The 21,886-nt window shown below is 41.6% G+C and overlaps 1 long non-coding RNA gene and 2 other non-coding genes across 3 annotated transcripts; all 3 read left to right on the forward strand.

Moving 5' to 3' along the window:
* The first annotated feature begins 173 nt into the window (after positions 1-173).
* On the forward strand, positions 174-21,709 carry LOC108710017. The gene is made up of 4 exons (XR_005965932.1): positions 174-216; positions 15,955-16,522; positions 18,591-18,672; positions 20,797-21,709. It is a non-coding gene; the product is annotated as an uncharacterized LOC108710017 (long non-coding RNA).
* On the forward strand, positions 18,363-18,498 carry LOC121400862. Its single transcript, XR_005965985.1, has one exon. It is a non-coding gene; the product is annotated as a small nucleolar RNA SNORA13 (small nucleolar RNA).
* LOC121400860 lies at positions 19,979-20,116 on the forward strand. Its single transcript, XR_005965983.1, has one exon. It is a non-coding gene; the product is annotated as a small nucleolar RNA SNORA13 (small nucleolar RNA).
* Positions 21,710-21,886: the final 177 nt, after the last annotated feature.

Below are 21,886 nucleotides of genomic sequence, written 5' to 3' on the forward strand. Positions count from 1 at the left end.
GCCCCCAGGCAACGAGCAGGGGCCGGGAACGAGTGGCCCCTGAGGCGCGATCGCCCAGGGGCCCTAAATGCAGCAGCAGACACGTGCACACTGCGTGTCCTGCTGCTGCTTTCACTTCCTGAGCCGAAGCTCCGCCCCCTCTCAACGGATCTTCCTGGGTGATGCAGCATTTTCTTCCTCCAGCCCTGCACAACGATCTGGACCTGCTTCCCCCAGGTTAGTGCCCATCCACACACAGAAACACACACAAACACACAAACACACACTTATTTTCCCATTACACACTTACATTCACACTTACACACAATCACATACATTTTTGGGGGATCAGGGGGGTCACACACATTCACAGCACCCCCACACGCTTGCACACACACACAACATGCAATTGGTCAGTTGTACACACACACATACACACTTGCACTGTTGTGTATTTTTTTTTTTTTTTTCTTATCGCATCGTCTGTTTTTTTTGCTGAAAAAACTGTTTTATTGCCATTGCGAATAGCGTATTCGCTAATTGCACTGCGCAATACCTTTTGTATGTTATTTTGGTGATTATACTGCAATTTGGGTGATTTTGGTGCATTTTTAGACATTTTATTGCATGTTTTGCCATTTTATTACATTTTCAGCTTTGCAAAGGTGTTGTTCCCCTTTTTCTGTCTGTAAAACCTATTTGGCCATGCTAAAATTATCAAAAATTGATTCTGACTGCTGATTACAGTAGGCGAAAAAAAAAAAAGCATTGATTTTTGCGGTTTTGTTGGATTTTAGGGATTTTTGTTACTTCATTTTGACCTTGGAAATTTTGTCTGCTATATAACCATTTGGAGGTCTCTGTGTACAAAGTAGTTTGGTAAATCTTTTCATATCAGGCATCAAACTGTTCAGTACACTCCTTGCTTTCATATTTAGGATGACTTTTGCTGGTACGTTACAAAATGTGGGGTATATAATGGGGTAAAATGCAAGCTTTGTGACTATTTTCAGAATTTCCATAAAAAGCGTTATGTTTAGCATTGCTTTGCGGTTTTGTAGTTTGCAGTAGAAAATTGTAATTACCTGCTTTAGATTCATCTGAATGTGTACTTTCAGAAAATATATGGGTTTCTAGGGTCTCCATACTGTTAGGGGGTCTTATGGTGCATAATGCACATACCAGGTGTTGTATTGTAGCAGTCAGAGTGTCATATGTGAAAATTCATATGTACTATTTTCATTTGGGCGTCTCTGTATGCCACCTAGTTTGGTAAATCTTTTCATATCAGGCATCACACTGTTCAGTACACTCCTGGCTTTCATATTGAGGATGACTTTTGCTGGTACGTTACAAAATGTGGGGTATATAATGGGGTAAAATGCAAGCTTTGTGACTATTTTCAGAAATTCCATAAAAAGCGTTATGTTTAGCATTGCTTTGTGGTTTTGTAGTTTGCAGTAGAAAGATGTAATTACTTGCTTTAGATTCGTCTGAATGTGTGCTTTCAGAAAATATATGGTTTTCTAGGGTCTCTATACTGTTAGGGGGTCTTATGGTGCATAATGCACATACCAGGTGCTTGTATTGTAGCAGTCAGAGTGTCATATGTGAAAATTCATATGTACTATTTTCATTTGGGCGTCTCTGTATGCCACCTAGTTTGGTAAATCTTTTCATATCAGGCATCACACTGTTCAGTACACTCCTGGCTTTCATATTGAGGATGACTTTTGCTGGTACGTTACAAAATGTGGGGTATATAATGGGGTAAAATGCAAGCTTTGTGACTATTTTCAGAAATTCCATAAAAAGCGTTATGTTTAGCATTGCTTTGTGGTTTTGTAGTTTGCAGTAGAAAGATGTAATTACTTGCTTTAGATTCGTCTGAATGTGTGCTTTCAGAAAATATATGGTTTTCTAGGGTCTCTATACTGTTAGGGGGTCTTATGGTGCATAATGCACATACCAGGTGCTTGTATTGTAGCAGTCAGAGTGTCATATGTGAAAATTCATATGTACTATTTTCATTTGGGAGATTTTTGTGGGGTAAAAACACAGAAATATATATTTACCCCCCAAAACCATATATTTTTTGGAAAGTACACATTCTACCGAATCTAAAATGAGTACCCATGCCTTTCTGCTCCAAACTACTGAGTCGCAAGGCCTTCCCAAAATTGACGGTTTTGGTGAAATATCTGAAAATTGCCTCAAAGCTTCGACTTCCCAGCACCATATTACCCATGTATCATTACGTACCAAGAAAAAGCACCCTAAATATGATTGCCAGGGTTCCTCCAAACAGTTTGGTGGCCATTGTTCATAGGTTTACCAAAGTATCTTGCATTTAGAGGCCCCAAAATGAAGTTAGCGCATATAAATAGTCCTGTAGGTAACTTCAGCTAAATCAACACATTGACTGCATTTTTTGTGGGGTAAAAACACAGAAATATATGTTTACCCCCCAAAACCATATATTTTTGGAAAGTACACATTCTACCGAATCTAAAATGGGTACCCATGCCTTTCTGCTCCAAACTACTGAGTCGCAAGGCCTTCCCAAAATTGTCGGTTTTGGTGAAATATCTAAAAATTGCCTCAAAGCTTCAAATTCCCAGCACCATATCACCCATGTATCATTACGTACCAAGAAAAAGCACCCTAAATATGATTGCCAGGGTTCCTCCAAACAGTTTGGTGGCCATTGTTCATAGGTTTACCAAAGTATCTTGCATTTAGAGGCCCCAAAATGAAGTTAGCGCATATAAATAGTCCTGTAGGTAACTTCAGCTAATGAAAAATCAACACATTGACTGCATTTTTTGTGGGGTAAAAACACAGAAATATATGTTTACCCCCCAAAACCATATATTTTTGGAAAGTACACATCCTACCGAATCTAAAATGGGTACCCATGCCTTTCTGCTCCAAACTACTGAGTCGCAAGGCCTTCCCAAAATTGTCGGTTTTGGTGAAATATCTAAAAATTGCCTCAAAGCTTCAAATTCCCAGCACCATATCACCCATGTATCATTACGTACCAAGAAAAAGCACCCTAAATATGATTGCCAGGGTTCCTCCAAACAGTTTGGTGGCCATTGTTCATAGGTTTACCAAAGAATCTGGCATTTAGAGGCCCCAAAATGAAGTTAGTGCATATAAATAGTCCTGTGGGTAACTTCAGCTAATAACTTCATTTCGGGGACTCTAAATGCCAGATTCTTTGGTAAACCTATGAACAATGGACACCAAACTGTTTGGAGGAACCCTGGCAATCATATTTAGGGTGCTTTTTCTTGGTACGTAATGATACATGGGTGATATGGTGCTGGGAAGTTGAAGCTTTGAGACAATTTTCAGATATTTCACCAAAACCGTCGATTTTGGGAAGGCCTTGCGACTCAGTAGTTTGGAGCAGAAAGGCATGGGTACTCATTTTAGATTCGGTAGAATGTGTACTTTCCAAAAATATATGGTTTTGGGGGGTAAACATATATTTCTGTGTTTTTACCCCACAAAAAAATGCAGTCAATGTGTTGATTTTTCATTAGCTGAAGTTACATACAGGACTATTTATATGCGCTAACTTCATTTTGGGGCCTCTAAATGCAAGATACTTTGGTAAACCTATGAACAATGGCCACCAAACTGTTTGGAGGAACCCTGGCAATCATATTTAGGGTGTTTTTTCTTGGTACGTAATGATACATGGGTGATATGGTGCTGGGAAGTTGAAGCTTTGAGGCAATTTTCAGATATTTCACCAAAACCATCGATTTTGGGAAGGCCTTGCGACTCAGTAGTTTGGAGCAGAAAGGCATGGGTACTCATTTTAGATTCGGTAGAATGTGTACTTTCCAAAAATATATGGTTTTGGGGGGTAAACATATATTTCTGTGTTTTTACCCCACAAAAATGTGGTCAATGTGTTGAATTTTCATTAGCTGAAGTTACCTACAGGACTATTTGTATGCACTAACTTGATTTTGGGGCCTCTAAATGCCAGATACTTTGGTAAACCTATGAACAATGGCCACCAAACTGTTTGGAGGAACCCTGACAATCATATTTAGGGTGCTTTTTCTTGATACGTAATGATACATGGGTGATATGGTGCTAGGAAGTTGAAGCTTTGATGCAATTTTCAGATATTTCACCAAAACCGACAATTTTGGGAAGGCCTTGCGACTCAGTAGTTTGGAGCAGAAAGGCATGGGTACTCATTTTAGATTCGGTAGAATGTGTCCTTTCCAAAAATATATGGTTTTGGGTGTAAACGTATATTTCTGTGTTTTTACCCCACAAAAAATGCAGTCAATGTGTTTATTTTTTATTAGCTGAAGTTACCCACAGGACTATTTGTATGCGCTAACTTCATTTTGGGGCCTCTAAATGCCAGATACTTTGGTAAACCTATGAACAATGGCCACCAAACTGTTTGGAGGAACCCTGGCAATCATATTTAGGGTGCTTTTTCTTGGTACGTAATGATACATGGGTGATATGGTGCTGGGAAGTTGAAGCTTTTAGGAAATTTTCAGATATTTCACCAAAACTGACAATTTTGGGAAAGCCTTGCGACTCAGTAGTTTGGAGCAGAAAGGCATGGGTACCCATTTTAGATTCGGTAGAATGTTTACTTTCTAAAAATATATGGTTTTGGGGGGTAAACGTATATTTCTGTGTTTTTACCCCACAAAAAATGCAGTCAATGTGTTGATTTTTCATTAGCTCAAGTTACTCACAGGACTATTTGTATGTGCTAACTTCATTTTGGGGCCTCTAAATGCCAGATACTTTGGTAAACCTATGAACAATGGCTACCAAACTGTTTGGAGGAACCCTGGCAATCATATTTAGGGTGCTTTTTCTTGGTATGTAATGATACATGGGTGATATGGTGCTGGGAAGTTGAAGCTTTTAGGAAATTTTCAGATATTTCACCAAAACTGACAATTTTGGGAAAGCCTTGCGACTCAGTAGTTTGGAGCAGAAAGGCATGGGTACTCATTTTAGATTCGGTAGAATGTGTACTTTCCAAAAATATATGGTTTTGGGGGGTAAACGTATATTTCGGTGTTTTTACCCCACAAAAAATGCAGTCAGTGTGTTGATTTTTCAGTAGCTGAAGTAAAGTCCTGGACAATTTGGATGTGCTAACTTCATATTGGGGTCTCTAAATGCCAGGTACTTTGGTAATCCTATGCACAATGGGGATCAAACTGTTCAGTGGACCCCTGGCAATCATATTCAGGGTGTTTTTTCTTGGTATCTAATATAGTGTGTGATATGCGGAGCAGCAAAATAAAACCTTTGAAGTGATTTTTCAAAATTTTGATACATTTTGATAAAAAACGCTACGTTCAGACAAGCTTTGATGTTTGGTAGTTAGGAGTAGAGAGACACAGTTACCCATTTTGGAATCGGCAGAATGTGTACTTTCCAAAAATATATGGTCTTCTGGGGTAAACATACTGTTTCAGGATTTTGTGGCCTTGGAATCAAAAGTATGCCGTTTTCTGCCTTCTGCTTTCAAAATTCGGTAATATACTGCCGGTAGTTTTTGCTGTACAGATGTCCTAAATCTTCCTAAAACTATACATATTTGGTATTGGCATGTTCAAGAGACATGAGGCTTTCCAAATCAGTTGGATTTTCATGCGTAAAATGAAATATTTTTCAGGTATAAGTTCATATATTGTGAAAAATAGGAATTTTTCATTTTTTTTTTGTATTTAGCACTATAAATCTTTTTGCAGAGGTGGAAATACAAGAAAACTCAGGCAGATTTAGAAAGCTCAGTTTCTCCCGAAAAAAACAATGTATAGTTTTCCTAGCTGAACTATAGGTTTCCCCTCAGAAAATGCCCCTAAAGTGAGAGAGCACAGAATGTTTCAAAAACGTCTGGCATTTCGCGTAACCAAATTGGTCAATTCTGCTGCCACTTAAAGGGTTAAAGATGTTTATTTCTGTTTTTTTTAAACACACAAACAATAACAGACATAGACACGGCTGTGCACGAATCATTAATACATTTATAAGTCAACATCATAACATATGTAGTTCAATTGTAGTGAGTCTTCACTTATTATTGTGGAGAATCAGGTAATTGGATTTCGGGATTGGCATCAATCCATAAAGTCCAGATTTTATCAAATTTTATGGGTGAACTTCTGGCAATGTAGGTCAATCTAATAAGTGGTAATGTCTTATTTATTAATTCTCGCCATAATTTGATAGTGGGAGGATATGGGCTCATCCACTTCATCACCACCAGCTTTTTGGCATAGAATAGTGTAGCCCGTAGAAGATTCCTGGTTTTGTTCAGAAGCACCAACTCATCTACCACCCCTAATAGACACACCAACAGGGATTTTACTCCCGGGAGATCAAGATTCAGGCTTAAATATCTAACAACTGCTGACCAAAAGTGGGAGATGACCTTACATTCCCACACCATGTGAAAGAATCCTACGTTAAGGGTTTGACATCTATGACATTGACCATCCACTGACCTACCCATTTGTTTCAGTCTGACAGGAGTAATGTATAACTGGTGTATTGCCTTGAATTGTATCATTTTGTCCCGAGTAGATATCAAAAAACCATAGATCCTCTCGGTAGCCTCCTCCCATTTCTCAAGATCAAGCTCTGGAATATATTGAGACCATTTAGAATAAGACTGTGTAAATGGGTCTACACTCGAGTCCAGGAGTAGTCAACATTCTTTTTTAACTATTTCTGTATGATGTGTGTTGCCATATGATCAAACATAATGCATTGTTTCTCTCTCCTTAAAGGATAAGTAAATCTTTAAAATAAGTGAATGTAAAATTGATGAGGGTGCTATTCTAAGCACTTTGTAATTTAAATTCATTATTTAGAGCAGCCTCTTTCTTTCTCCTGACAACTTTCTTGACTACTTGATGGTCAGAATGATCAGAAACTGACCAGCAGGTGGCGCTGTTGTAACAAAAATCCATTCATATTAACAGTACATGTATCCCTTAATATCTTGGAATGAAAAAAGAATAAATAATGAATGTAAATTACAAGAGCTTAGAATAGTCCCCTCATCAATTTTACATTCACTTATTTTAAAGGTTCACTTATCCTTTAATGAAAAGTCTAGGAGCCGCCTCCACCTTCGCTTTAGCACTTTCTTACAATTATATGAGCATCAGGGAGTTGAATACACGGGTTTAACCCCCACATAATGGCACTGAAAAAAAATTGCTTCTCAGTATGATCACCATTGCTGTGTTTCCATCTCACAGACTCATATTAAATGCACAACTCTAGTTGCCGGGTATCAGTTACACGCAGGCTGCATTGCTGTAAAGCCATGCAAAAAAGGCATCTACATTAACTCCTGTGCGGATTGGATTTTAAATGTTATACTTTAAATAGTCTTATAAAAGTTCCAGTCCCATGTATTATATAAAAATATTAGGGCTCTTACACACGGCCGTTTATACCTGCGCTCCCCCGCGTTGCGTTTTCTTCTGTTCAGCCGCAGGGGAGCACAGGTGTAGACGCAATCAATTATTGTGATGGGGGCTGTACTCACACAGACACATGAATGCACCGAACACATTCTGCGTCCCACCTGCGTTTGCCGCTTACATGCGTCTGTGTGAGTACAGCCCCCTTCACAATAATTGACTGCGTCTACTCCTGCACTCTCCTGCGGCTGAACGGAAGAAAGTGCAATCCAAAAAAAAAAACGGCCGTATGTAAGAGCCCTCAAGAAGATAGATCTAGTGTTATTGTGATTAATGGTGCCTATAATTGCCTGTCCTGCGGGACTGCCACACTGATTAACTGCACTTGTTGTGAGCTCAGTGCATCAGGATCCCCCATATTGCTAATCAGCAGTATCCACTAAGCCATAAATATCAGTAGCATGGGGCTGTGTTTGGTTTTTTGGGTCAGTTTGTGCACTGGTGGAATTTCGGACAGGAATGTCTCCCCCATAGGCAGGATGGTCAGTCATTTAGGTTTCCTGAAAAACATGAAAATTAAGCTCAGGACTCATAACCTGTACGTGTGCTGTGGACTGGCCGAGTTCCTGGGCACTCACATTTTATTGTAAGTAGTGTTTTGCCCATTATATGTACAGGGAAGAGTTTGGGCGTTTGTGAGCTCTGCTTTCTTCCGTTCAGCCACATGGGAGTGCCGAACGCAGGTAAAATGCAACATGCTGCGTCCCAACTTGCGTTTGTCACTTACATGCGTTTGTGTGAGTAGAGCCCCATTCGGTGCATCTACTCCTGCACTCCCCTGCAGCTGAACGAAAGAAAGCAGAACGCAGGGGAGGGCACAAACGCCCGTGTGCAACAGCCCAAAGGGTTAACAAAGTTGAAGCAAAACAATATTGTCTGTCATTGGGTGCCACTTTTATAAATCTGGAGAACATCCCCTGCATCCAGCTTTCTTGGTGTGATCTAGTCTTATGGGAAAATGTTGTCTCAAACCCACATCACCACCATCCCTAGAGCCGTCATATGGTGCTGGCTAGGGATGTAGCGAACCGCCGCCGATGTGTTCGCGAACGCCGTTCGCGAACACCGGCATAATTTGCGAACTGTTCGCGAACTGTTCGCGAACTTCGATCATCCGAAAATCGTTCGATTCGAACGATCGAAGGATTTTAATCGTTCGATCGAACGATTTTCGTTCGAATCGAACGAAAATCGTTCGATTTTAGCGATCGAATGGTCGAATGGGCGACCGATTTTGACGCGAACGCCTATTGGCGAACGTCGCGCGACGTTCGCGAACTTGCGGCGGACGCGAACAGTCGAAGTTCGCGCGAACTAGTTCGCCGGCGAACAGTTCGCTACATCCCTAGTGCTGGCCAAAGCTCCAGACCCCCCAACTATACACCCCTGCCAACTGGAGCACATGCAGTGAATCTGTGCTGATCCTGCTCCCCTCAGCCCCATCGCCAGATTCAGTTGCAAGTGTCCAGTAATGGGCTGGGGGTAATATCCTATGTATAATTCTATATAAAGATTCTGCCCTTGGGTGCCTATATATACATATGTCCCTGCCCCTCCCCATGAATATAACCGTATTGAATAATAGTGGTGTATGAGTTGACGACAAGCCACCCTATCCCAACCAGATTAGACCTGTCACTATTATATACATGAACCCAACCTGCCCATCTCTGAAGGTAGGAGGCTGGTGGAGGAATTGGAGGCACACTAATTGGGGGCACACTCTGAGCAGCGTTTCACCCACCTGTGACCTGCTAAATATGTGTGATTTGAGGGTTCTGGTTGGCCCTGCCTTAACCCTTAGTTTACACTATTCATTGGTAATTTTAGTGCTGCAGGTTCTGCCATTGTGAGACCTAAAAAAGGCAAACTTGTACTAAAATTAATGTTGATAGGGGGAGTAAGTGCCTAAATATTGTGTGGACCTTTTAATATTGAATCGATAAAACTTGCTTTCTGTTGGAAACTGTAAGTGGGGTGGGTGTTGGGGCCAACCTCTCTGACTTGGCCAATGTACTGAAGCTGCTGGATCAATGTTAATTTCAGATGCATGCACATACTGCATTGGCTCTTATTCTACTTCAAGTTGTGCTGCTAGATTTAACTCTTCTATAAGTGCTTAGGTTTAAATGGGCAGGGTTGCCAGATCATCCATTTAACACCAATTCATTAAAGGAGTTTAACTTTTTAGTATGATGAGTGATATTCTGAGATAATTTGCAACTGGTTTTTAATGTGGTTATTTAGCTTTGCAGTTGGCCGCTCTCCGGTTTGCAATTTCAGCAAAATGTTTGCCAGGGTCCAATTACTCTAGCAACCATGCATTGATTTAAATAATACTGGAATATGAATAGGAGAGGCTGGAATAGAAAGTAGCAATAACAATAAGGGGCCGATTCACTTACTTCGAGTGAAGGATTCGAAGTAAAAAAACTTTGAATTTCGAGTAGTTTTTTGTGCTCCTCGACTATCGCATTGGCGTAAATTCGCCTGAGTAGAATGATTCGAATAGATCGAGTGCAAAAACGCTGCGACTATTCGCCATTCGATAGTCGAAGTACTGGATCGAGCGCAATAACGCTGCGACTATTCGCCCATTCGATAGTCAAAGTACTGTCTCTTTTAAAAATAATTCGACGCCTACTTCGCCACCTAAAACCTACCAAATTGCTTTAAAAGCCTATGGGAAAGTCCCATAGGCTTGTTTTCCAAGTTTTTGATAGAATAAAAAGGCATTAGATTGAATGAAAATCCTTTGAGCGAATATTCGATTGAGCGCCTATACGCCTGGCGAATATTCGATTCTATTCAATTCTATTCCCCAGTCGAATTTCGAGGGATTTAACCCCTCGAAATTCGACCCTTGATGAATTTGCCCCTAAATGTGTAGCCTTACAGAGCACTATATTAAAAATAAAACAATGAAGACAAATTGAAAAGTTGCTAAGAATTGACCATTCCATAACATACGAAAAGTTAATTTCAAGATGGACCACCCTTTTAGTGATGGGTGAATTTGTCCCATTTCGCCCAAAAATTTGTGAAATTCACGAAACAGTGAAAAATTTCTGAAACTAAAGTCAATGGGTGTCGTTTTGAGCGCACGTCAGAAATACACGTGGAAATATATGGTTGAAGGTGGCATGTTTCGAAAGGATAATCTGGCAACACTATAAAACCCCTGTGCTGCAGGGATAATTAGTAATAATTACATAGACAATGACTGTACGGTAACTATTTTAAGCAGTTTGTTTTTATTCTGGTCTGATCTCCCCCAGTCTACCCAAAAACCTTCATTGTCTTGCCTCCTAGCTGTTTGGCTGTGGTTCTGTGCCACAGATGGAGCTCAGTGGTTTTGTCAAAGCTTAGTTTCTGAGTATAAATATGGCTTTTGGCTTTGCAATCACTGCTGGAGCTTATGTATGTGCTGGAGTGTCAGGTAACGAAACCAAAGATCAAGCTAAAACTATCGTAATCATGGTGGCCATACTTTGGGTTCTATATGAATGCTCGTACCCCAGGCACTCAGTTTGGTAGGCACTGCTGTCTCACAAAACCTTTATTTGACTTGAGCCATAATGTACATTTAACACAACCGACTTCCCATACAGAATCTTTGATGGTCATTTGTATCTGTACCAAGAGGCAAAGGGTGGTCAGGGCATCGCCATGGGGTGGAAAGCACTGGTAGGGCCCCATTTAGAATATGAGGGGCAACTTTGGTCTCCGATTCTCTGAACATTAAGGGGCAAATTATAAAGGGTAGTTTTCAAATTTTTTATGGTCAACACTCAAATTTGAATTGTAAATTATCCAAATTCGATTTGAGTTCAAATCCAAATTCAAATACAAACTCTGGCCCTTTAAGAACTCAAATTCAACTAGTCGCCACCTAAAACCTGCCGAATTACTGTATAAGTCAATGGGAGAGGTCCAGGGATCAATTTGGTGATGTTGACATTCAAGTTTTTTTCTGAAATAAAAACTCAAAGACAATTTTTTAAATTCAAATAGTTTTTTTTTTAATTCGAATCAAACTCGATTCAAGTTTTCGGGTCGATTCAATTCGTCCGAGCTGATTTTATTAATAAATTTCGAGTGGTGGAATTTCGAGTTTATGGGAGTTTTATAAATACGCTGCTTCACCGTTTTCACGATCTCAAGCAGATCTCTAACTGTTTGAGAAAGCCCTAGTGTGGCAAAACGTTGCAGTACCCAGGTGGGATCACTCCTTAGTTTGGACTTTCATTTCTGTATGCTTTTATTTCAAACAACGAAAAAATCGTGAAAATCTGTACCTTGTCGGTACTTCGTGATCCACTAGTTCGTGAAGATCGTGAAATCGGTGAAGCATCGTAAAATCGTGAAAAAGATTCGGAGGCTGCGTTCAGCTGTGAAGTGCGCCATCTTGGATCTTCGTGAAACAGGCTTGAGGCTGCTGAGAGTTCAAACCTGGCTGTGCCCTTGAGGAATAACCGGAACTGAAAATCTGGTGAGATCAATCCAATCTTTTTTTAAAGGGGAGAGGGGGACGCCCCAATACATCTCCTAGGAAATTGGCTCTCTATCGATAGCCATGTATCTATCTGTCTGTTAATCCACTAAGAAAAGCACTCTGCATATTTCACTGCTTCACCATATGGGGAAAAATCTTGATCTCTTGATCTACACCCCCAATTGAAATAACTTTTCCATCTTGCTGAACTAAAACTCAGCCTTTTTTTGTCAATCTACAAGCATACACCACAACCAAGGAACATTTACTATATTTTTCTTTACAGGAAAAGTGATTACCCACCTGAATTGAATCAGTAATTATGCATATTTATAATTTATTCACTGTGTTTCCTGGCCGGCCAGTGTTTTAGAGATTTATATGTAAGTAATAAATTGTACATTTTTTAACATACTGGCCTTGTAATCCAACCTCTATCTTTATATACTGTTTGGCACTGTTCATTGGGACATTTGTTGGAGCAGCTCTGGTCTTTTTATCTGAATTATGGAAAGATGGTTACATGTGATAGAAGCCTGGGAAGAAGCACTATGAGTGAGATCAAGCTAGAAGTTTAATGACCATGCCCAGTACAGTTAAATAGGGCCAAAGACAGAAACTTCTTGGTCATCTTTAGGGTAAGGGCACACCTGGTGATTCGGGGAGATTTAGTCGCCTGCCGACTAATCGCCTCTTCTTTGGGGCGACTAATCTCCCTGAGCGGCTTCCCCCTGTCTTGCGCCGGCTATAATGAAAAGTCTCCTGCGGCATGGCACACCTGGTGCTTCGTTTTCTGAAGTCGCCCGAAGTTTCCTCGTGAGGAAATACGGCACAAGACAGGGGGAAGCCATTCGGGGAGATTAGTTGCCCCAAAGTAGAGGTGTTTAGTCGCCAGGCGACTAGATCTCCCAGAATCGCCAGGTGTGCCTTTACCCTAAAGTGTAAATCTATGGACTATCACAAGCCACTGCTGAGGCTACTGCCCCTCTTCTAATAACTTTCTGGGTTTATTGTTTACTCACCTTGGGTATCAGCTCACCTGTGGGAAGGTGGGTGCAGCCAGACAGGGTTGGAAGATAAGTGGCCCTTAGAGGCTGTGTATATGACTATATTTCCGTGGCTTAACTTGCCCTTTTGCTTTTTGGGGTAAAGTAAATTTGGTTCCCCCTGGTGGAGATTGATTGGAGCTGTAAGCAATCCTAGTCCTAGTCAATCATAGAAGTGTTCATGCTTGTGTTTTCTTCCATTGATGCCTTGCACGTATATAGTAGTGGCAACTGGACAGTCTATGGCCCCTAGTCAACAGCAAGAATATTTGCCTTTTACCCTTCAGAGCACCTCAGTGTCATAAATGGCCTTACAGACCAGGTAAAACCAAGGGGTTTCTCATTTTATGTCCCCTGCCCTGTGGATTTTCTAGTTAAGAGCTATGTGTACTTTCTCTGTACTGCTGATCTGTATACTGGCTATACTGAATGAAGCCAACAACAGAGCACCCAGGGGCCTACAGCCTTTTCTTTATTGGCACTGTGGTGCTGCTGGTTGGCCTAGCAATGGGGGTTTAACTGTGGGTACCCCATAAATCCGGCTCGTGACCTTGCACCATGCTTACTCCCTGCTATTGCAGGTTGGGGGTCAGAGGTCTTCAGGTAAGGGATCTGGGCTGATAAATATGTTTGAGTATAGGTTATAGTATGACCTCTACTTCACCAGTGAGGGCCTTGCTGTGAACTTTAAATTTCCCCTCCATGGGTTTTCCACCCCTCCACATGGAATGGCTCTTATCAGCCACGGCTTGGAGCTGGGCATCACAGGCTGTGACCCCTTTACACGTGACTGATTTTGGTACTGGCAGAAATGTTTTTTTCATGATATCTTGGCCTGTTATATTTACTATTACAGGCCTGTATCGTGACTGGTAGATATAGTTTATATATGTATAGATGGGTGTCTGTATGTAAGAGATGTGTTTAAAAAGTAAACTTCAGGGACAATGTGCATTGCTGCAGCAAGCATGGCTGTATTTGTGTACTGGCTTAGAAAAAGAGGGATATGAGGATGACAGAAACCCCTCCTAATACACTGTGTGAGTCCAACAGAGGATTCTGGGACTTTTGTACATTGAAAGCTGTAAGTTCTGGAGAATCTGTTACTGTGTACACCAATGTGGGTGTTAAGTTGGGACTGTTAATCCTATGTGAAGCTAGTATGCTGAGAAGTAGATTTTGTTCCTAATAAAAGTCAGCCAAGCTGCATTGAACATTTAACCGTGGTGTCTGTGACTCCATTTTTGTGCTTAATCTGTGCCGTGGCCTATGGTCTTAGCTACCTGAATGTCACAGTATGCAATGCATGTGTGTCTTTTCTCAACCCAAGTAATCTATGTAACTATATAACTATGCCAGATGTGGCTAATTCTGGGCTTGCTCTTAGGCTGAGAAACAGATGATCTGCATCTACAGGCAGAGCTGTCAAGTCGGGAGTTAACAGATTTTCGAATCTGTCCCCCAGTCTCCCATTACTCTGATGCATTCCTCGATTTTAGACGATTTCTAACAATTTGCGGTAAGAATATGGTGTGAGCAGAACATTCAGTGACATGAGTGAAGTGCACATGTGCAGTGTGGTTGCCGCAGCTTCAGGAGAGGATTTGTGCATGGGCACAACGTAACTTCCACTGTCGCCACTAACTGTGACATCAGAAACGTGGGAATTTTTTGGCGACGCACTGCGCTGTCCCTGAATTACAAAAATTGGGTTTACAGTTCTGTACAGGTAAAGACAGGTCTGGACTGATAATCAAAATAGACTCTGGCATTTTAAATACACAGAGGATCAAAGAGCTGCCCAAAGGCCAGTAAATAAATGTTTATGGCTTTTTTACAGCAGCTCCAGATTGCCAGTCCAGGCCTGTGTATGGAGTAGGCCTGGGTACGGAGTTTTTTGTCACAGAAATGAGACCATTATGCCTTTTCAGTTATTTTTATGTGAATGTATTTGTGAACTCGCATTTCAACAGAGAATTCCTGGTTATGTTTGAATATAATGAGCTTTGGTTGGAGATGTTCATCCCCAGGCCTCTTTGTAGAGAAAGAGCCCTTGAAATTGCCTCCCCCCATTAGCTGTAGCCCCACACATTTATACTTAGATTATGGAGGGCTATACAAGTCGTTCCCTATACTCGCTAGGGTTGCCACCTGGCCGGTACTTTACCGGCCTGGCCAGTAAAAATGATGCTTGATGCCGATGTTATTAATAGGAAAAATAGAGGAAGGCCGGTATTTTTTTCCAGAAAAGGTGGCAACCTTAATACTCGCCAAGCAAATGTGGGTTGTGTTTATATCATTTCAGGGACACAAATGTTTTATTTTACACAGCAGATCAGGACCACTGAAAGTGAACGATCCTACAGGCCATACAAGCTCAAAAATCTTTGTTAAAAAAGGGAGGGATGTCATACCTCCCAACATTTTGGAAGTAAAAAGAGGGACAAAAAAAATTTTTCCGCACGTAGCGCAGCAATTTTTTGACCACACCCCTTTCTGTGGCCACACCCCCTAATTACCATGTTTGTTTTACAAAATTTGGAACGTTATGAAAGTTTGAAACTATTTCTCCTTATCTAAACTGTTTTTGTGCCTCAAAATTGTTACAAAGTATCTTATTTGCACCTGTTAGCTGTTCTGTGCTCTCTGCTAAAAGCCAATTAAGTGAGAAACTTTGTTTTTTTTTCTGGCTGTTCAGTGCAGAGAAAAGAGGGACTTTCCAGTACAAATGAGGGACTGCAGGTTGAGCTGTCAAAAGAGGGACTGTCCCTCCGAAAAGGGGACAGTTGGGTCCATTTATTTTTAATAAACAGGACCAGAGGGATTAAGTTGCAGACGCCATAAACCAAAAACTGTGTGGTGAGACAATATAGGTGTCGCTTCTACGTATCATTTTGAATTAGCGTGTGTTTTTTATTTGTTACAGATGCCATTAAGAGTTTGCTGGCCACCATTTCCCACTGGGAAGCAGCAGCAGCAGCAACCGGCAAGAACGTGTTGCCCTTTGAATCTACTGCGCAATAGCAGCTAATTCTCCACAGGGCGGTCACGTGATCAGGATGTCATCAAGGTTCTTTTAGAGGGGTGGAACTTTATTAGACCATACCATTCTGACATGTACAGTTTAGGAAGCCCTAGAACTCCAAACATCAAATGGAAATTCAAGAGCAGCAGCTTCAAGGCGGGTATACATGAAAAAGATGTGTGGCTGCTTTATTCTACCTATCCTGTATTGTCTCTATAAATAATGCAATAGCACATTCCCTCTCCCCTTTAGAAAATGGTATAGCCCAGCCTTGTGAAAGGGAGGGGCTGCGAGTAACTTCCTTCCTTTCAGGAGAGTGAGTGAGAAGGATGGAGCTGCTCTGTGACTGCACGTGGGCTGAAGAGCTGCACTGTGACCATGAGGTTACTTTGTATGACACGGTGGTGCCTCTTGCAGGGCCCCAAACATACCGAGGGGCCACAGTTCCGATCCCTGCTTGAGAAACCCTGTAAGTATAACGCAGTGTTGCCCCTTATAGTAACACCTGCACCAAAGTCTCCCACTAACCCATTCCCAGACTCCCAGTGATATGGGCTAATAACTCTACAATGGTGTCATTTCCTTATGGGCCCAAACTAAATTTTATCTGTATTAATGGTGAGTTTCTACACAGTACACACTGCTTATAAAATATAGACATATCATGTTGCTTCGCTCTCTTTCTGCAGCTCCTTCTGCTTCTTGTCCCCCTCCCGTTGTGACTGCCAGGATCAGCTCTTAGTCCCTTTCAGCCCTGCTTTATTAGTCACTCCCTTTCAGCCCTGCTTTAACTTACTACTACTTTCTCCCGGTCTGTTTGCTCCATGTAGTTTCTCCCTCACACGCTGCCTTTCCAGTCTTGATCCCCTCCCTCCCAACCACTCTCACAACCAACTGTCTCAAGTTTCACTCCCACCCCCACCTTCATTCCCCAGTCTTTATCTCTGTCCTTTTTTGCCCTTCCCCCTCCTCCGATCTCCTTAAAGGAGAAGGAAATTCCCTGGGCGCAAATCCCTCCCCCCTGGCCTACCTGTTCCGCCGGGCAAATGCCCCTAACTTGTTACTCACCCCTCAGCGCAGGTCCAGTCCACAGAGTTCACAGGCGCCATCTTCTCCCAAGCCGTCTTTTTCCTGCTTTGACCGGCGTTTTTGGTGCATGCGCAGTAGGAACAATTCACCGGTTCAGATCCACTACGCATGCGCCAAAAGACAGTTTTCCGATTGAACTTTTGGTGCATGCGCAGTAGATCCGTACCGGTGAAATGCTCCTACTGCGCATGCGCCAAAAACGCTGGTCAAAGCAGGAAGAAGATCGCTTGGGAGAAGATGGCTTCTGTGAACTCCGTGGACTGGACCTGCGCAGAGGGGTGAGTAACAAGTTAGGGGCATTTGCCCGGCTGGACAGGTAGGCCAGGGAGTAGGAGGGAGGGGGGGCAACTCAGGGGAGGGATTTTTGTGCCCAGGGGGTTTCCTTCTCTTTTAACCCGCAACTAGGGTTGCAACCTGGCTGGTATTTTAACGGCCTGGCCAGTAAAAATGATAGTTCATCCTAATCTTATTAATAGGGAAAAAAGATAAATATGTAGGAAGGCTGGTATTTTTTCCCAGTATAGGTGGCAACCCTACCTGCAACTAATGATTTCAACCACAGCAAGGAAGAAGGCAAGGGGTAGAATAAAACAATGATATTCAAATATGGGTATGTCACCCCCAAAAAACGAACTGCAGAGAAACATAAGGAGAAAGCTGAAATCTGCGACGGCAAGGGGGCAATAGTGTTAAGCTGGCCATAGATGCAAAGATCCGATCATTCCAGTCCTCCAACGATCAGACTTCCCCATCTCCCGACCTGCCACTAACCATTCCGACCAAATAAAGCAGTAAAAGAACAGATCAGCCAATGTTCTGCCCCTGACAGTAATCATACGAAAGTTATGTCCGACCAAAGCTGGTGACAGTCTCCCACTGAAAATCGTACGATCGGCAATACATGCACAGATATTGGCAGCCAACAGAAATCTTGTTGTGTAGTGTATGTGCCTAATTTAAATTTGCACACATGCAGGAAAGTACCTCAGGCTGGGGAGACTATTAGAGGGGAGCAGCACCAGTCAGGGGTGTTGGGTCATAGTCGAGGTGGGGGCACCAACCTGGCACCCTCAGTGTGTTGTGCTCTAATTACCCTCTAAGCTGATCTGATCTACTTTGTTCTTGATCTTAAAGGAGTTGTTCACCTTTGAATTAAATTTATGTATAATCTAGAGCAGTGAATTAGCCATTCTATAATATACTAAAATAAGTTTTATATTGGCCTTTGTGTTGCTCTTTCACTTGCTAAGTAGTGAATGAGGTGTCAGAAAAGGCCTAAAGGAACCTCCCTCAGGGTCACCTCTTGTTCTTCAGATGAACATTTTATCTGGAGTGCGACTGTGATGGGACATTGCTGTGAGTCAACGGTGGTGCCTTGTGTTTTCTACAAGGATTTAAGTGCAAGTTAAACATAAGGGAAACTGAATTCTTTCCTATTTTGCTTTCAGGAGGTGATGGAAACGTTCAGTCGCAGTGTATTCGCCCCTCCTGTAGAGGCACCGAGAGGATCATGTCTCTCCAAACTGAGAGGTGAGAATCCCCCAAACTTTCTGCACATGTTGCACATTATCTGTGATATAAAGTGAGCCGTTGCCACACGGGCTGTAAGATGCCTTTGTTACATATGTGCTACATATATGCAAATACAGGTATGGGATCCGTTATCCTGGAAACCAGTTATCCAGAAAGCTCCGATTGACGGAAAGGCTGTCCCCATTAAAATTTTAATAATTATTTCCTTTTTCGTTGTTATAATAAAACAGTAGCTTGTACTTGATCCCAGCTAAGATATAATGAATCCTTATTGGAAGCAAAATCAGCCTATTGGGTTTTTTTAATGTTTACATGATTTTATAGTAGCCGTAAAGGGATACTGTCATGTGAAAAAAATGTTTATTTTCAAAACTCATCAGTTAAGTGCTGCTCCTGCGGAATTCTGCATGGAAATCTGTTTCTCAAAAGAGCCAACAAGTTTTTTTATATTTAAATTTGAAATCTTACATTGGGCTAGACATATTGTCAGTTTCCCAGCTGCCCCAGTCATGTGACTTGTGCTCTGATAAACTTCAGTCACTCTTTACTGCTGTACTGCAAGTTGGAGTGATATCACCCCCTCCCTTCCCCCCCCAGCAGCCAAACAAAAGAACAATGGGAAGGTAACCAGATAGCAGCTCCCTAACACAAGATAACAGCTGCCTGGTAGATCTAAGAACAACACTCAATAGTAAAATCCAGGTCCCACTGAGACACATTCAGTTACACTGAGTAAGAGAAATAACATCCTGCCAGAAAGCAGTTCCATCCTAAAGTGCTGGCTCTTTCTGAAAGCACATGACCAGACAAAATGACCTGAGATGCACCTACGCACCAATATTACAACTAAAAAATACACTTGCTGGTTCAGGAATGCAATTTTATATTGTAGAGTGAATTATTTGCAGTGTAAACAGTGTAATTTAGAAATAAAAACCATCACAAAAATCATGACTGAATCCCTTTAAGGTATAAAGATCCAAATTACAGAAAGATCCATTATCTGGAAAACCCCAGGTCCCAAGCATTCTGGATAACAGGTCCTATACCTGTATATATTTAATTCTTTACAGGTATTTCAGCCCTGGAGTCAAATGAAATCCATAAATATTAAAGTTCTACAGTCCCCAGTAGTTAGTTCATTTATATAATAGCAATAATGCTGTTTATAGTGCCCACATGCAGGCATCTTGCAGTGTTCCGAAATGTTTCTCCTCGTTTTTATGGTTCACTAACCCTAATTTATTATTGTGCCTTGGGTCTCTTACCAGTGGGAAGGCTCGTGCTGCTGTGTATGTCTCTCTGCCTTTGTGTTACCCACTCATGTTTTGAAGTGATGAGTGTGGCGTCAAGAAAGGCAAACAGTAAATCCCTGTTACCAACCTCAAGGTGCCTCTGGCTTTACATATACCCCTGGTACATGGTAACTTGGGAGACACTTCCTGATATTAAAGGAACAGTTCAGTGTAAAAATAAAAACTGGGTAAAAAGAGAGGCTGTGCAAAATAATAAATGTTTCTAATATAATTAGTTAGCAAAAAATGTAATGTATAAAGGCTGGAGTGACTGGATGTGTAACATAATAGCCAGAACACTACTTCCTGCTTTTCAGCTCTCTAACTCTGAGTTAGTCAGTGACTATAAGGGGGGCCACATGGGACATAACTGTTTAGTCAGTTTGCAATTGATCCTCAGCATTCAGCTCAGATTCAAAAGCAACAGTTATGACCCATGTGCCCCCCCCCCTCAAGTCACTGATTGGTTATTGCCTGGTAACCAATCAGTGGAAAGCAAGAGAGCTGCAAAGCAGGAAGTAGTGTTCTGGCTATTATGTTACACATCCAGTCACTCCAGCCTTTATACATGACATTTTTGGCTAACTATATTAGAAGCATTTTGCACAGCCTATTTGTTTACCCAGTTTTTACTTTTACACTGAACTGTTCCTTTTAAGAATGAGCAGTTTATATGAAAGCTGAACAGTTTGGCACTGCTGGAGAGGCCTCCGATTTCTTTACACTCCTAAAGTGCTGGGTCGTATTGAATAACATTTTTACCATTGAAGATCCTTGAAATTGCATTTTTTAGAGATATAATAATTATATCTATCTTTATCTCTAGGTCCCATCCTACTAAAAGGGGAACGATCGAGGTCATGCCGCAGATGAATGACAGTCGCTTGCAGTTGTCTCCACTATTCTGTTACGGTTTGAGCTTTGTCCCAGAAGTCAAGTCTATGATGCTGGGAGTTGTAGTTTAACACCTGGAAGATGGCATGTTGCTCACTCCTGATTGTCTCACAGGAAAGGCTCTTTCCAGATCTTCCTTTGAGCCCCTCCCCCTGTGGAATATGTTGGTGCTTTATAAATAAAAGTTAAGTTGATGGCTCCTGTCTCCACTCTGTGTCCTTGAACAAGTCACTTAATCTCCCTTCTCTTCAGGCACCAAAACTTTAATGTACCGCACCTTGTGTCTAAAACCCCCTTCTCCTTTACGTAAGTTCTTTAATGCAGGGCCCTGTTTACTTTCTGTATAGATCAATATCCGTTTGCTGTATACACCCATCTGTTGTATAGCGCTGCAGACTAAAGGTGACCATAGACGTAACAATTACGATCTTTCTTGGAAAACGTTTCAATACACACGTGTAGAGCTGAATCGTCAGATATACAGGTAGATATATGGGAAGAAACAATAGAATTCTACCTGTATCTGACGATTCAGCACTAACAATGGCCGATGTTTGGGTCCCTTCAAAGGCACCCGATCACAATATTCCGTCCAGCCCGATCGACTAGCCGACCGATATCCAAGTCTTCTGCCGATATCGGTTGGCTTTTTCCACCATACATGCAACGAATATAGGACGAAAATTCGTTTCGTACGATATCTGTGCGTCTATGGCCACCTTAAGTTGGTGCTTTATAAATACAGGCCAATTATAATTAGACGGGGTCCGATTGTACCTGAATTTTTCTTTGTAAAGTCCTGTGTTTACTTATATATAAATAAAGTATTCTAAAATTCTGCTATATACATTGGAAGTAGTGTATGGCTTGTGTGAGCGTATTACAGATATCTATGGATACATAACTCTCCTTCCAAGTCGGTTGTGGGTACTAAGAACATCTTGACCATGGATCAACTGGCCAGGTATTTGTTTACAATCATTAAAGGAAAACGTTACCCCTAAAATGAAAACTTGAGCAAC

The sequence above is a fragment of the Xenopus laevis genome, chromosome 2S, assembly GCF_017654675.1.
Source record: "Xenopus laevis strain J_2021 chromosome 2S, Xenopus_laevis_v10.1, whole genome shotgun sequence".
NCBI lineage: Eukaryota > Metazoa > Chordata > Amphibia > Anura > Pipidae > Xenopus > Xenopus laevis.